A 16102-nucleotide genomic window follows, 5' to 3' on the forward strand; every position below is an offset into this window, starting at 1 on the left:
GGGATCACATCGATCTATATGTCCCCATACTTGTTTGCCGGTGACAAACACCTGAAACTCCCAAGAAGAATATTTTTTTCCAATATAACTGTCACAATTGGGGGGCATCCCTATATAAGTAACACGACGTACTTGACCTCTAAGAGTTTTTGTACAAGACCTTAGACATCTTTCATTGCATAGAAATAAAAATTTAGCAGAAAATTTAAAACTTTTTATATCACATCAAATGCTAGAACATCACTTCAAATATATAAAAATATCACAAGTACATAATAAGATTCTAAGTCTCTTTTTTCATCTTAGACTCAACATCACTAGAGTAGAATAGGGACATGACCCTTAACAACATAAAAGAATAATCTAACTATTACATATACTTCGAATAAGAACTTGACATAGGGAAATCCTTGAAACATAAGGACCCCATTCCTTGAACTTGGGAGATCTATTCAAGATCTTCACTAATGAGACATCCTCTAGCCATCACCACCTACACTTTGTGTAAAAAGATGACGAAGAATGGTATTAGTACAAGAATGCACTAAGTATGAAAATCATGCAAAAACATGCATTTAATGAGGACATTTAGTTAGAAATCATGTATCATGTCTTTTTATAAAATTTTATGAAATTTGGCATAATAACCACGATATAGTTCACATACTTCATACAGACATGTACACTATCCATAATAACACATAAGGCCACTAATCAACATTTGAGGCATATTAAATACATACAACACATTACCTCTCTTTTACCTTAACATCCTTCCTTAAGCAGCCCTCATCTGGTACTTAAACAATGTACCCTTAAGGTCACCTAAGATGGTCTTTCCTAAATATGCTTCATCAACACAACCACATATTATCATAAGGTCATAAGCACATTATAGGACATAAGCTTCAAATAAAACCCACCACCTAAAACAACCCCTAAGTTACACTAGTTCAATGTGTAGAAACTGTCCCATAATACTACTTACACCAAGTGTTCCTAAGAGGCCACCCTAGACTAGGCATATCATACTCTACAAGCCATAACACCTTTATTCATCACTAAACATAAGGCCACATACTTCATAGCATTATATAAGGACTCATGCATATACTATAACTTTAGTCATAACTCATTTAGTTCATATCAGAGGCAAACCACCCTCACAACCCCTTCATAAACTTACTTAAATGTCCACATGGAGTCCCATAACCCCACATATACTAAGTAAACTCATTTAGAAGTCATAAAAGTAATTCACATGCATAATCATAATTCATGTATTGACATAACAAAGTCACTGAACATGCATTCATACAATTCATACGTAACATAAGTCTTATTTTAATAAAGGTCCTAATCTTATCCTTCCTTGAAGCTCACTTGTGCAATGCATGGGTAGGGTCCATAGTCCTACCTACACTAAGTAATCCTCTCAAGGATTTTTATTATAGTTCATATTTTTATCTTACTTTGTTTCTTACTTTCGGGATACATAGCCATAATTGACATTATTCATGTGACCTACATGGAATTCGGTGTTTAACTCCCACACCAAAAAGAGAGGGTATTACGTTCCAAGGTAGGAACATCATACATAATAGCTATTCTAGTGGATCCACTAACATAAAACCTACGGGGGCACGTACTTATGGAACATGGAGATAGATACTAGAAACCTTGACTTGCTAACGTGGAGGTTTCCATCTCATGAGACAAAATCTATGTTAAAAAATGACTTGCTAAACGTGAAGGTTCTCTCATAGGAAGCCGTACTTACTAAACGTAAAACCTCCACTATCATTTTTCATTTTCACTCGGTGCTAAGCTCAAACTCCCTTTTTAAACATATTTAAGCCTTTAGTTAGCATTAATTCATAAAGATAAGGCTTTAGGATCTTGCTCATTCATACATCATATAGCTCAAAGGTTTCTAATATGAGAATGTCCTTTCATCATAGAACCTATATTATGTGGGGATGTCCTTTCACATAATTCTACTATTCATACATCATGTGTGTGTGCATACATATGTGAGATCTGCCTTCACATAAGCATTTCTAGACGCACATGTTCATAACTTCATTAATCATATACTTCATATGCATATAAAAGGTAAGTATGCATAGGAGAACTATCTTTTCCTTAATCATAAATCTATCATATTCATAGATATGCATGGAGTGTGGGTACATTGGTCAACATGATCACATAATGGCTATAATATAGTATTGAGGAAGCCACCCTCTAAACATCACAACACATGTACAACATTCCTCAAGTCTCAAGTCATACACATATAGAGTTTAAGGACTATAGATACACACAGTCACATTACATCATAGAAGTCAAGAACATTTTCAAAATTAGAATAAAATACTCCTAGCATGCATAAGATCATATATTCTTATAGGGTTCATATAGGTAGAGGTCATGTTATAATAGTATTCATCACAACTAGTCATGTAGATTATAACTAACCCTAACATGATTATCACATATATATAACATCATTATTACACCTAAATCATGCAACTAGAATGGAAGACTATACACATAACTCCATAGTCATGATAATCATCATATTAATCCACTCTACATATAGTGCCTTCAAGGTCATGATCACAACATACAAATATAGACAAGAATGTAAAATCGTCATCATAAGTGGACCACACCAATCAAGACAATTCAATATCCATCTTTAGCTAAACAAAGAAAATAGGTCAACTTACCAAATCTCCAAGCTAATGATCATCCTTGATCAATTCCCAACAATTCATAATCAATTTACATAAAGGAATATAGAACTAAGAAATTCATTACAATCTAAACCTAATCTAATCATCATATAATCAAGATCACAAAATCCATATAATATCATAATTTGAAGGATTAAGGAGATCATAGGTTCTTCATGGAATTTGATTGAAAATTATGTTAAACCATTGATTATTCACATATTCAACAATATAATGCTTTTGAAATCACTTTAACAATGAACTCATGGCTAGATTGAAAGATATGATTTTTGACCTTAGAAACATGTTTGAAAAACCTTTGAAAGAACTTCGATGAAAGATTAACTAAGGATAAACCATTAACATACCTTACTATATGACAAGACCACAAAAAATGGATAAGAAACCATAAAAATCCAGCTCCTAGGTTGAACCTTTAGCTTAGTGTTCAATGGAGGTTTGAAAGAATTTGGAAGTTTTGAAGAATTTGGAAGAGAATAGAGTTTTGGGATTTTGATTTATTATTGGGAGATGGGGTTTTTACTTGGGAATGAGGTTAAATAGGACAAAAATAGTTTATAACCGACTCCCATAGTTACAAAAACACCTCCATACTTATTTACACTTTTAGACATGTCAAACTTGACTTTAAAATGACGCAACCGAATCTAGGAAGTGATTGCGCGTCGTTAGGGCAGCTCCTTATTTTGCCTCACGTAATTTTTGAGGCAGTGAGACTTGTGTTGGTCGCGCGACGCACATGCAGGATGAGTGTCAGGCACGTGATGCATGAGGGGCTCCAGATCTTGGTGTTGCACGCTGCCTTCGACAGCTTCCCTGTCCGACGTTTGGGTCCTCCTCGGGGCCCCTTAGGGTGGTTGTCGGGGATTATTACTCGGACATTTTGACCCTTAACATGTCTAATAAGATACTAGGGTAAAATTCACTTTTTTTAGACTCCAAACAACATTTAAAAAGACAAGGCAAAAAATACAAGGAGACACTAGCACACAAACGACTAGTTTTCGGACGTCTTGGTCGTCCTTTGATGTTTGACCTCCAAACCATTTCAAATCAACTATACAATTTGTAAAACACTTGATTGACATGTTATTAACCTTCAAAGAGCATGTGAAGCTCTAGATAAACGTATTTCATTTTAAGGGTCTTGACATAAACGAATACCGAAGGATTCAAAGGTGACGTAAATTCAAGTACAAAGACTCAAGAAAGCAACTAGAATGACCGAGAACGAAATTCCCAAATGGTAGGACTGATTATCTATAAAAATCAACCAAAAACCGTGATTTTAAAAAAAATCAAAGGAACCACAGATGACCCTATGAAACAAGACACCCAAGAGAAGGCTCTAAAACCATATCAATATTCTACTGAATGTCTCTCAAAGTGAGAGAGTCTTTCAAGTATATAGAGAAAATAAAGATTACACATATCTAAAGATCCTCCATTTCTATCCCTAAATATAAGTTATTATAGCTATACAAATCTACTATTCAATCCCTCTAAATCTGCTTGTTATCCCTCCAAAGCGATTATTCTATCACAATATTTATTCGGGAAAAAGGTCAAAAATAACCTTGGGCTATTAGAAAAGGTTTACCTATTGGGTTAAAAATACTCCTTCATCCACCTTTTTGGTCCATAATTACCCTTAAAACTAACAACCTTTTATTTTTTTAATTATTATTATTATTAATTATTATGCGGCATCTTCATATTGGATAAATTTAAATTTCAATCCACCAAAAATTTTTCTACCCATTTGACCCATATCCACATTTTTTTTACCTAAACCAAATTAAAAATTCATCAAAATTGAAAGATTTGAACACTCTTCTCTACCATTCAAACCTAATAGCTTATTCTCTTTCTCATCACTATGTACAACCTCAATCAATGATAACTAGTGAATTCAATACTAGTTAGAACTAAAAGCCTCTTCTTGCTTGTGTTAGAATTTGGTCAATGCTACCATTAAAATACAATCAAATAGAGCTTTTTAGTGCAACTCCACTATGAAAAATTGAATCTTTGAAAAGAGTATGAACCAAAAGGAAGAAATAAGAAGACCCAATTCAGGTTTTCTCAGTGTCACCATGAAAACACAATCAACAACAACTCTTTTAGTGCAACTCAACCATGAAAATTGAATCTTTTGAAAGGGTGTGAACTAAAAGCGGAAGAAAGAAACAAGACTCAAGTCAAATTATATGAATTCCACTATTAAAGCACGATTAAGAAGAACTATCTAGTGCAGCTCCCCTTAAAAAAATGAATTTTTCACATGGTGTGAACCAAAAGGAAGAAACAAGAAAGATCGATTAAGAAGAATTATCTAGTGCAGCTCCCCTTAAAAAATGAATTTTTCACATGGTGTGAACCAAAAGGAAGAAACAAGAAAGATCAAATTCAAACTCAATCAACAAGATCAAATTCAAACTCAATCAACAAGAGCTTTTTAGTTATATTTGATATGGCCAAATTCAAATATCATTATGTCAATTTCAAATTCAAATACTAATTGATTCAATCATTAATTTTATTTTGAACTTGTTGAAAAAGAAAAGAGGAAAAAAGAAAATAGGTTATTAGGTTCAAGGGAAAGAGAAGAGATGATGAAATTTATTATTTTTGATAAATTTTTTAATTGGGTTTGGATCAAAGAATGTGGATATGGGTTAAATGGGTAGAAAAATTTGGTGGGTTGAAATTTAAATTTATTCAGTAAAAAGAAGTCACATAATAATACGTAATAATAATAATAATTGAAAAAAATAACAGATTGTTAGTTTAATGGTAATTATGGCCTAAAAAGGTGGATGGAAGGGTATTTTTAATCCAATAGATCAATGAGGGGTATTTTTAAATCTTTTCAAATAGTTCAAGGATTTTTTTGGCACTTTTCCCATATTTATTCCTTTGATTCTACAATAAATATAGATGATCATCCTAATTTATATCATAATATAATTACATTTAAAATATACAATCATTTAGTTGTCCATAATGCTAACAATGTCTAGGTGATATCTTTTTCTATGTGGTTGTTGTAATTTAAAATTGTTGCATGTTTACCCTCTTAATGCTGATTTGGTTTATTTAATGTGTAAATGCTTTAGTGAAAGGTCTAGGATGAGAAAAGTTCGAAAATTGTCCATGTATAATAATAATAAATTGAAAGAACAGCTTGATGGTTTGTTTTTTAATGTGTTGTGTATCCTTTTAGATATATACTGTCTACCAGATAAACATATGGTAAAGTGGCCACTTTTCTCTCATAGAGAATTCGGGTATGTTTGGAAAGGCGCCTATTAACTAAAATTGCTTTATTTATTAAGATAATAATTATTGACCTAATACTTATACATTTTAGTAATTATACTGATTTGTTAGGTTATTATAGTGTAATTACATATGTTATATATTTTTAGATGTCACGGTGTAATTACATATGTTTTTTTTTTATGGATAATAGCAATCATAATATCACATCAAATTTTCAAAATAAAAATTAATTATTTAAAATTTATATTAAACAAAGAAAAAACTATATAAATAATATTAAACTAAATATTTAAGATATATATTAGTTTTTGAAAATATTAATTAATAAATATATATTGTTAACTAATATTTTGAAAAAGTAATTGATTCATAAAATTTCAAATTAATATTTTTCAATTGATAAAATCTAAAATATGAAGATTCTACTAACATCATGAAATGCGTGTTTGACAAAAAGATATTATATAAATAAAATGTCATAAATTATTAAAATGTTTGACAAAAAACTAATGTATCATGTCTAGTTAAAAAAAGATTTGCAATGTGAATAATTCAATATTACTAAAGCAAATAAACTAATATAACATAAATTTGAAATTCAAAACAAAAAATTTAACATAATACTCTTGTGATAATCTATCTGGTCTAATTAAGAAAATGACTTGCAATGTGAATAATTTAATATTAATAAAACAAATGAAACTGAAAATATAACATAAGTTATAAATTCAAAACAAAAGTTTAACATAATACTCTTAAAATTTCAACATACCATACATAAATATGATTTTTTTTTAACAAACGTAAGTTTATAAACTTACTTAAAAATAAATTCTAAATTGATATAAAAATTAGAATACTAATGAAATATGCTAATGAGAAAATAATCATGGCATAAAGAAATAGATAATACGAAAATATTACATAGAATCACATGAAATAAGATTGACAACGAAAATAAAATAAAATATAATAATATAAAATAAAAATTACACTTTTAGAAATTTTTAGGACAACAAAAATAAAAAGTAAAAACTTAAAATAATAGAAGTAAACTAAGTAAAACAAAAAAAAAACTTAAAAATAGAAATTAATAGGTAATGAGTTGGTAATTACACCATATAAATTACCGGTTGTTTATTGAATAATGTAATTATTCCCTACCAATTACATTAATTATTTGTCCAACCAAATAGGATAGTCCGTGTAATTAGGATAAAGATCCGATCAAGTATACTTAGGTCAAGTAATGCTCAATAGCTTTATAGATTCATGCCATGTGTACTGTATAATAATTTATGGTTAAGATCTATTTAAATTATACACTCATTAATTATTAAAAAAAAAAGTTGTCAATTTTTTTGTTTTTTAAAACTATTAAATAAAATAATTATGTGTACCCAAAATAATATTTTCAAGAAAAAAAAAAGACTAACGGTAATATGCGAACTTTCTGACTTTTTACCCGACAGACTTGTTCATGCATAATTTCACACATGTTTTCTCCAAAATCTGAAGTAATCTCCTAGAATAGATCAAATTTAAAAAACATAATTGAGTTCTAAATAATAATTTAAGTAAAGAACATGATAGTTTATTTTTTTAAAAAAAAATACTTAAATGGAGGTTTTCAAATAATTATAAAAATATATTTATTCTGATTTTTTTAAAAATGTTGGATTCTTTAAAACTAGTATAATATAAAAAATCTAATACAAGTATGAAGTTTGGCAGGTAAAAAAGTCGGAAAGTCCACATATTTCTGTCAATCTTATTTTTTTTCTTGAAAATATTAATTAGGGTATACTTAATTGTTTTATTTGATAGTATTAAAAAATAAAAATAATTGACACTTTTGTTGTTTTTATTATTGAAATGAATATATAATTTAAATGAATCTCAATCATAAATTATTATACAATACACATGCATGAATCTATAAAGCTATTGAACATTACTTGACTTAATTATACTTGATTAGATCTTTATCTGTTTACACCAGATCTAATATTAGTCTCAAATATTTGTAATCTCTAATCATCTCTTCTACGATAAATATTATGATTTTTTTAATTTAATTTTATTCTTTGTCGAAAAATCTGATTGTAATTATTCCATAATTGAATCTGTTCAGGAAAAACCTGAGTCTGTTATGGCTTGTGAATTGTGATGTATATTAGATTCAAGAAGATTATGAAATGGGTGGAGGGATCAGACCTTTTGACTTGCCAATTCTAACTGTTTGTATTAACATTTTGTGAATGAGCTAATTTCTTAGGGATTAAGGAGTAGGTGAGAATTTTCTTGAAAGCACTCTAGCTACTTTGATAAATAACCATCATTCACCGTAAGTTCATAATGGTAATTCTCCTGATAACTGATATTTAGTTTTCTATAACAATAATAATGAGTTTCATTATAGGAGTAAAATTACTGCACTCAAATATTGTGTAATACTAGTATTTTAGAATATGTATATTATCAGGGATGGCTCAACAGTGTTAAAAAAAATATGTGTCTTAGATTCCCAATTTAAGGGGCCTTCATTTTTGATAATTATAGTTTATAAGAAAAACTATATATAATAGCAATCTAATAACCTAAAATAAACATTACTAAAAAAAGGCCAAAAAGAAACCTAGAAATGGAGACTTCAAAAATAGGTCAATAATAAGAGACCTCATGAGGTCGCTATATAAATTAATATCTTTTAAAAAAAATTTAATGTAGGAGAGACCTCGTGAGGTCAATTTAATGAATATTTTTTTTACCTGACTTATTTAAAAATTTTAAATTTTTAATCTAATTCTCATAAAATTGGAGACCTCATGAGGTCTCCAATTTTTTAACTATTCAATTAAATTAAATTATTATTTTTAATTTAACAAGTAGAGACCTCATGAGGTCTCTACTTGTTAAATTAAAAATAATAATTTAATTTAATTGAATATTTAAAAAGTTATAGACCTCATGAGGTCTCTTAAACAAAACCAAAAACCTAGCCAAAATTAAAATAGTTCTTTCTTCCCTCTCTTAATTTTTGGTCGACCGCCTCTCTCTCTTTCTCACTGACCTCGTCGACCGCCTCTCTCTTTCTCGTTGTCGACCCTCTCTCTTTCTCGTCGACCCTCTCTCTCTCTGTATCGGCCCTCTCTCTCTGTATCGTCCCTCTCTCTCTCATCGCTCATCGCCAACTCTCTGCCGCCAGCTCTCTGCCGCCAGTTGCAGTCGCCTCAGCAGCAACGCAGATCTTCAGGTAAATTTATTTATTTTTTGTTATTGAAACTAAATGTGTTAGATCATTGAGATGAGGTGTTTGAGGTTCATTTGATTGTATTATTATATATTTATATCTCATTGTGATATTGTCACTTTGCACATATACTTATGTTGTTATGAATTTATAATATGTGATTTTTACTCTTTAACATCTCTTTTTTCATCAAACAAAAGCAATATTGGGAACTTGTGAAGTGAAAATTATTTTGTTTTTCAATTAATAAGAGTTGGGATGACTCATTTACTCTAAATTAAATAAACATTATGAGATGTCTAACCATATACATATAATAATAGTTAGATGTAGAATGATACACATATAATAGAGATGTGAACATGAATCAACAACAATTCCCCAATCCCTAACATTAATCTACATAATTATAAGTCATAATATACGACAAATGAGAACCAAATATCACAAAATTATTTGTTTAAGCATAAGTACCAACACTAGTTGATCCTATTGATGACAAAATTGATTTTCTTTGAAAATCAATTTGTGTCCATCTAGTGTTGACACTTAGCTTTAAATTTAGAAATAATTATTTGTTAAGCTTAAGAACCAACACTAGTTGATCCTATTGATGACAAAATTGATTTTCTTTGAAAATCAATTTGTGTCCATCTAGTGTTGACACTTAGCTTTAAATTTTAGAAATAATTATTTGTTAAGCATAAGTACCAACACTAGTTGATCCTATTGATGACAGAAAATCAATTTGTGTCCATCTAGAGTTGACACTTAGCTTTAAAGTTTAGAAATAGTTATTTGTTAAGCATAAGTACCAACACTAGTTGATCCTATTGATGACAAAATTGATTTTCTTTGAAAATCAATTTGTGTCCATCTAGTGTTGACACTTAGCTTTAAATTTAGAAATAATTATTTGTTAAGCTTAAGAACCAACACTAGTTGATCCTATTGATGACAAAATTGATTTTCTTTGAAAATCAATTTGTGTCCATCTAGTGTTGACACTTAGCTTTAAAGTTTAGAAATAATTATTTGTTAAGCATAAGTACAAACACTAGTTGATCCTATTGATGACAAAATTGATTTTCTTTTGAAAATCAATTTGTGTCCATCTGGAGTTGACACTTAGCTTTAAATTTTAGAAATAATTATTTGTTAAGCATAAGTACCAACACTAGTTGATCCTATTGATGACAAAATTGATTTTCTTTTGAAAATCAATTTGTGTCCATCTAGTGTTGATACTTAGCTTTAAATTTTAGAAATAATTATTTGTTAAGCATAAGTACCAACACTAGTTGATCCTATTGATGACAAAATTGATTTTCTTTTTAAAATCAATTTGTGTCCATCTAGTGTTGACACTTAGCTTTAAATTTTATAAATAATTATTTGTTAAGCATAAGTACCAACACTAGTTGATCCTATTGATGACAAAATTGATTTTCTTTTGAAAATCAATTTGGGTCCATCTAGTGTTGACACTTAGCTTTAAATATTAGAAACAATTATTTGTTAAGTTTGTAACTATCGTGTTAGTATTAAGTTAAACTAAACTAATTAAACTTAGAAATTCGTTAAGTTAGTTAATAAGTTAAACTTGTTACTATAGTATTAGAATTTAGTTAAAACTAGACTAATTAGACTTAGAAATTTGTTAAGTTGGTTAATAAGTTAAATTTGTAACTATTGTGTTAGTATTAAGGTAAAACTAAACTAATTAAACTTAGAAATTTGTTAAGTTATTTGGTAAGTTAAACTTGTTAAAATTTGTTTTCAGTAAATTATTACATAATGTAGTGCTTGACAAATTTAATTTATGATTCTTATGTAGATGGATCGTAGTTGGATGTGTAATATGACTAATTTTGGTCGAATGGGGCTAAGATTTGAATTTGTAGAAGGTGTCATTGGTTTTGTGGAGTATGCAAATACATTAGATCCTTTTCAACGTAGTGGTATGATTAAGTGTCCTTGTAATAAATGTCAATGTTTGAATTATGAAAAACCAGATGCTATTGAGCTTCATATCTATCGAAATGGGTTTAAAAAAGTAAACTGTGTGGACTAGTCATGGAGAAATTGATAATAACTTTGATGTATTCCAACATTATGTTCCTGGTGAAAGTAGTTGTCACGACCCAAAACGGGCCGCGAGTGGCACCCACACTTATCCTACTATGTGCGCGAACCAACCAATCTAAACCCCAACACTTTCAAACATAGTAAACAGAATAAAATGCGGAAGACTTAAAACTCAATAATAACTTCTAAAACTCAAAACTTATCATTATCCCCATAATCTGGAAGTCATCATCACAAGAACATCTATCCTCAAATTACTAATTCTAAAAGTATCTAGAAAGCTTAGAATAAATAAAAAAAAAACTAGTACATGTCGGAACTTCAAGGCATCAAGACATGAAGAAGAAGATCCAGTCCAAGCTAGAAGCGTTAGCTCACCCTGAAATCCGGTGTAATGAAGACTGGCTAGAGTTGCGATTGAGTTGAAGACGACGGTACGTTTGCTGTACTCTACAAATAACAAAGGAAGAAACATACAAGTAGGGGTCAGTACAAACACAAGTACTGAGTAGATATCATCGGCCAACTCAAAATAGAAAACAGTATATATCAGATAATATCATAAAATCAACTACAATACTCAACATGCGGCATTTACAATTACCATAACCCTTGGTCACAACACCAAGCACATCAATGAGGACTCACTCCTCCCCATCATACTCATTTGGGAATTAGGTTCATTAAATTGAGTATATTAACATATTTCAAGATTCATTCTCTTTACTAATCCTGGTGCCGGAACGTGACACTCCGATCCTCATATACTATCCTGGTGTCGGAACGTGATACTCCGATCCTCATATACTATTCTGGTACCGGAACGTGGCACCCGATTCATATACTATCCTGGTGTCAGAACGTGACACTTAGATCCTCATATACTATCCTGGTACAGAACGTGGCACCCGATCCCCTAATCTCACTACTTTCGTTCATCAAGCCTTCTTTTATACCAAGGCATCATCATTAACAAAGTAGATTAGGGTTTTTCAAGATTTAGGATTCAATAGCTTCATCATGCTTATTTTATCACAATTACATAATCACATTCATGCAAGCATACAATTAAGCATATAGAAGGGTTTACAACACTACCCAATACATATCATTCGCTATTAAGAGTTTACTACGAAGAGCATAAACCATAACCTACCTCCACCGAAGAATTGAAGTCAAGAAATCTACTTTCCCAATGCTTTGCTTTCTTCTTCGTCTCTCTCTTCTCTCGATCGTTCCCCCTCTCTTTCTCTTTTTCTGATTTTTCCTTATTCAAACTCTTTTTCTTTTACCCTAATTACCATATAATTAAGTATAAAAGATGATAAAAGTAACCCACTAATTAATCCAAGGTTATCTCCTTTAACCCCCAAGTAATTGAATTATTAACACTAAACCCCAAATTAAATAATTATAAGCAGGAATAGTCCAAAACGCCCCTTAAAATATTTAACAGAAATCCGACCCAGTCAGGGTTACGCAGTCTGTGATGGGCCGTCGTGCCTGCGACGGTCCGTCCTGTTGAGTCGTCACAGAGTTCAGAGACTCAATTTCATCAAAGGGTCTGTGACGGTCCGTCGTGCCCACGACGGTCCATCCTGCCATGTCGTCGCGAAGTTCAGAGAGTTGTTCTCAGTACCCAATTTTTCAGAATTCTAAGTGTTTTGGAACAAGACACCCTCGACGGTTCGTCGTGCCCATGACGGTCCGTCGTGGGATCCGTCGACCCAGACAGTGATTTTCAGTATTTAACTCTGCTGCTCCAAACGACTAAACAGGTCGTTACAATAGATACAAATTTACCCATCGTTCGTCCTCGAACGATCATAAGAAGAAAAACAAGAGTAAAAAGGAGTACTTGAATCTGTAAACAGGTGTGGGTATCTTTCTTGCATATCAGCCTCCTTCTCCCAAGTGGACTCTTCAATTGGTCGATTCTTCCATTGAACTTTGATGGATGCAATCTCCCTTGATCTCAGCTTGCGGACTTCTCTATCCAAAATGGCAACAGGCTCCTCCTCATAAGTCAAATTCTCATCAAGCAGAACTGAATCCCATCGAATAATGTAGTTTCCATCCCCATGGTATCTTTTCAACATAGACACATGAAATACCGGATGCACTCCTGACAGTCCTGGGGGCAAGGCTAATTCATAAGCCACCTCCCCTACTCGCTTAAGTACTTCAAATGGTCCAATATACCTTAGGCTTAGCTTACCTCTTTTTCCAAACCGCATCACCCCTTTCATGGGCGAAACCTTCAGCAAGACTTGCTCACCCTCCATGAACTCCAAGTCCCTAACCTTTCGATCTGCATATTCCTTTTGCCTTCTTTGAGCCGCTAAAAGCTTTTCTTGAATAGATTTCACCTTCTCTAATGAATCCCTCAAAAGATCAGTACCCCAAGGTCTAACCTCAAATGCATCAAACCAACCAATGGGAGACCTACATCTCCTCCCATACAATGCTTCGAAAGGAGCCATATCAATACTTGAGTTATAGCTATTATTGTATGAAAACTCCGCTAAGGGTAAGAAGTTATCCCAATGACCCCCAAATTCTATCACACATGCACGCAGCATATCTTCCAACACCTGAATTGTTCGCTCAGACTGACCATCGGTCTGAGGGTGAAATGCAGTACTAAGGTCCAACCTAGTACCTAATTCAGCATGCAATGTTTTCCAAAACATAGAAGTAAACTGCGTACCTCTATCTGATATGATGGAAAGTGGAACTCCATGCAATCGAGCAATTTCTGAGATGTAAAGTCTGGCTAACTTCTATGCATTGTAGGTCACCTTGACCGGGATGAAGTGAGCAGACTTAGTTAATCTGTCCACAATTACCCTAAATAGAGTCAAACTTCCCCAATCTCTTTGGAAGACCAACCACGAAGTCCATTGCAATTCTCTCCCACTTCCATTCAGGAATGGGCATTCTCTGAAGTGTTCTTCCGGGCCTCTGGTGTTCATACTTTACTTGCTGACAATTTGGACATTTGGCAACAAAATCAACAATGTCGCGCTTCATTCTACTCCACCAAAAGTGTTTCTTTAGGTCACGGTACATCTTGGTTGCACCAGGATGTATAGAATATCTGGAGCTATGAGCCTCTGTAAGAATAGTGTGGATCAAATCATCAACACGGGGCACACATACCCTTCCCTTAATTCTCAAAACACCTTCCTCATCCATTATTGCTTCTTTAGCCTCTCCTCGCAACACCATATCCCGAATTCAGCTTAGTTTCTCATCATCAAACTGTTTTCCCTTGATCTTGTCAAGAAAAGAAGATCTCGCCTCCACACTGGCCAAAAATCCTCCCTTCTCATTTACTTCTAACCTCATAAAGTCGTTAGCCAGAGTCTGAACCTCTCTAGCCAATGGGCGTCTAGAAACTTGTAAGTGGGGTAAACTACCTATGCTCCCTGTTTTTCTACTTAAAGCGTCTGCCACAACATTAGCCTTTCCTGGGTGATACAAGATGGTAACATCATAATCCTTCAGTAGTTCCATCCACCTCCTCTGTCTCAAATTCAAATCCCTCTGAGTAAAGACATACTGTAAGCTACGATGATCCATATAGACTTCACACTTGACCCCATATAGATAATGTCTCCATTGCTTTAATGCAAACACAACTGCGGCCAATTCCAAATCGTGGGTCGGATAGTTACGTTCATGAACCTTTAATTGCCTCGAAGCATAAGCAATTACATTTTTCTCTTGCATTAGCACTGCACCCAAACCAGAATAGGATGCATCACAATAAACAATGAAGTTCTTACCCTCTACTGGCAAGGTAAGGATAGGTGCAGTAGTCAGCAAGGTCTTGAGTTTCTGAAAGCTTTCTTCACATTCATCCGACCATACAAATGGAACATTCTGCTTAGTCAAGTTCGTCAATTGGGAAGCAATAGAAGAGAATCCCTTGACAAATCGACGGTAGTAGCTGGCTAAACCAACAAAGCTCCTTATTTCTGACACATTAGTAGGTCTTACCCAGTTTCTCACTGTTTCGATCTTAGAAGGATCCACCATCACTCCATCCTTAGAAACCACGTGCCCCAAAAAGGACACCGAATCTAGCCAAAACTCACACTTGGAGAATTTGGCATAAAGCCTTTTCTCTTTTAACACTTCCAACACAATTCTCAAATGCTCCTCATGTTCCTTCTTACTCTTGGAGTATATCAGTATATCATCAATAAATACGATCACAAAGAGATCCAGATATGGCTTAAAAATCTCGTTCATTAAGCTCATGAAAGCAGCAGGGGCATTCGTAAGACCAAAAGACATTACTACAAATTCGTAATGCCCATACCTGGTTCGAAAAGCAGTCTTTGGCACATCCGTTGCCCGTATTTTATATAGTAACTCATGGCAATCAACCAGAAAATCGTAGGCATCCTCGGATTCAGCACCCTTGAAGACTGGAGGTTTCAATTTCAAGAACTTACTGAAAAGTTCATGCTGATCGCTTGTCATTATAGGCCCTGTATTCAAACGAGGAAACGTGCCTATTTCTAATGAGGCATCCATGCGGGGAGCCTCAGCAGCGCCCTGTCGTACTTCCGGAACCTGAGGTGCTGGTGCAGAAAACACTGGAGGTGTCTGGCCTTGATCACTTAACCCGCTAAGATAAGCAAGAACCTGATTAATCATCTCTGAGGTAGGTTGGGGTGGTAATTCCTCATTCTGCACTTGC

Source organism: Solanum lycopersicum, chromosome 5, assembly GCF_036512215.1.
Source record: "Solanum lycopersicum chromosome 5, SLM_r2.1".
Classification (NCBI taxonomy): Eukaryota; Viridiplantae; Streptophyta; class Magnoliopsida; order Solanales; family Solanaceae; genus Solanum; species Solanum lycopersicum.